Here is a 2418-nt window from a genome sequence, read left to right as displayed (position 1 = left end):
GAAATCACCTGTGATCCAGATTTGCTTGTCTGCTGTATGCGTGAAAGAGAAATTTGAAGATTGTGTAAATAGTCTGTATTATTAGAAGGCGGTCTGTAAAAAGCAGCAAGAAGAAGAGATTTACAATTGAAAGTTTGTAACTGGACCAAGGTGATTTCGCTGTCTGTGTCAAGGGCAGGCCTATGCTTGACACAAAGACCCGGTTTGGTGGCGATCATGACACCGCCACCTTTGCCGAGGCCTGTCGGGTGGTCTTTACGGAAAACTGTCATACTAAATGGGGGAGGGAAAAGCTCACTACTGTCAACGTCAGGAGTCAACCAAGTCCTACTATTATGTCGGGGTTATGTGTGGTGATTAGATGGTGTAATTGGGCTATTTTGTTTTTAATACTACATAAATTTATTGTTAATAGTCGGAGGGAAGTGTGGCTATGACGTGATGGATGTGGAAGTAAAGGGATAGGTGAAGATGGTGATGATGAAGAAGAAGAAACGGAAGGGAGTGAAGAAGTAGAGGAGGGAGGTGAAACGGGAGGCGATGAGCAAAGGCAGGAAAAGGAAATAGGGACTGGGGAAAGTGGAAGGGTAGGATTGGGCAGAGGTTGGCAAGTGCGGTACTTAGTGCGGTAGTACAGCATCACAAAAAAGTACTGCACTACCGCACTACCGCAAAATTTCTGAAAATACCACACTACCGCGGGCCGCACTAAAAAATCCTGCGGTACTTTTTTGCGGTACTTTGAAAACTGTCGAAGACGACATTTGCAGGGCGGCATGCTCACATAAATGTTTTTTTTTTTTTTTCAGTGAATCGGACTTAATCAGTCAGTCGGTATCAGTCATCAGAATCAGTGATTCAGTCATTCTGACTTTTCAGTTATTGTTCAAAATTAAATACTAAATAGACAGACGTTTTAAACTACTACACTGCCAGTTTTCTTTAACGCGCGCGGTGCCAGCCATTTCAACCCCGTACCGGTCCGTGGTGCCGGCCACTTTTAGATTGTACTATTTTAAGCGTGTTTCCTTTGTTTGGATAGCCAAGATAGGTACTGAAGTATTTTTTTTTATTTGACTACCGCTACCTCAGTACCGCACACCGCGTACCGCACTGGGAAAGAAAAAAATGGGACCGCACTACCGCAACCACACTACTCCGGAAAAAAATACCGCACTACCGCAACCGCACTAGTACTGATTTTTTAATACCGCGCCCACCTCTGGGGTTGCTAGTAATGGAAGTGAGAGGTGAGTGATGAGTCGAGTCTGGCGTACAGAGGGAACGCACCGGTCTGTGTGGGTTGATGGGACTGGATGTGAAGGATGGAACCGGGTTATGACAGGTGAGAGGTGTTGAGTGTTTGGGGTTCAGGAGGAGAGTGTGTTGTGTGAAAGGGTTGTATGTGTCATGTTAATAAGGCATGTCGAAGGAGTCGAATAGTGGAAAAGGGTTAGTTGAGAAGAATGAGGATGAGAAATTAGGAATGCCGCATCTAATGCAGATCCACGAGACGCTATTGTCAACCAATCCAGCGTATAGTCGGCGTGAAAGACCCGATACAGCTGATGTGGTCAGGGCCGGATTTGCCAATAGGCAACATAGGCCATTGGCCTAGGGCCCACTGGTAACTGAGGGCCCACTGGGGTCCTGGGGACTTAAGTTGTGGTGGCCCAATGGTCGAGAGAGAGAGAGAGAGAGAGAGAGAGAGAGAGAGAGAGAGAGAGAGAGAGAGAGAGAGAGAGAGAGAGAGAGAGAGAGAGAGAGAGAGAGAGAATAATGTTCGTTAACCTTCAGCACCTTGACCAAAAATCCACATTCATCAACTTTTGTGTGTCATATTCATTCCACAAAAATTAAATTTACTGACTCACAATGCAGGTTGCTCTTTTGAAACTGCCGCAGTCACCAGACTCGTACTGTGTGTGGCAGGGTTGCCATGTTTGTCCTTTTAAGGACAGTCTGTCCTTTTTTGAGCCTGTTTGTCCTTAAGTTTTCTTGAAAAAAGGACAGTCAAAATCTCTCTCACACACACACAACACACACACAATATATATATATATATATATATATATATATATATATATATATATATATATATATATATATATATATATATATATATATATATATATATATATGTTTTACTGTAATTCTTAGTGTAAAATGCATTCTGGTTCAGTTTAACTGTATTTTTTCCATTATACCTCTGTTTAAGAACAGGTTCTGCACAAAATAAAAATTATATATATATATATATATATATATATATATATATATATATATATATATATATATATATATATATATATATATATATTGGCGAGGGGGGGGCCCCCTGATGAGATTTGGCCTAGGGCCCACAAGCAAGTAAATCCGTCCCTGGATGTGGTACCAGCCAACATGTTCGGATCCATA

The 2418-nt window shown here is 42.2% G+C and overlaps 1 long non-coding RNA gene across 1 annotated transcript; it reads left to right on the top strand.

The window, feature by feature from the left end:
* The first annotated feature begins 1578 nt into the window (after positions 1–1578).
* Positions 1579–1780, top strand: LOC126998264 (uncharacterized). The gene is made up of 2 exons (XR_007752770.1): positions 1579–1679; positions 1740–1780. It is a non-coding gene; the product is annotated as an uncharacterized LOC126998264 (long non-coding RNA).
* Positions 1781–2418: the final 638 nt, after the last annotated feature.

The sequence above is a fragment of the Eriocheir sinensis genome, chromosome 13 (assembly GCF_024679095.1).
Source record: "Eriocheir sinensis breed Jianghai 21 chromosome 13, ASM2467909v1, whole genome shotgun sequence".
Taxonomy (NCBI): Eukaryota; Metazoa; Arthropoda; class Malacostraca; order Decapoda; family Varunidae; genus Eriocheir; species Eriocheir sinensis.
This window is presented reverse-complemented; position numbering and strand designations above follow the sequence as displayed.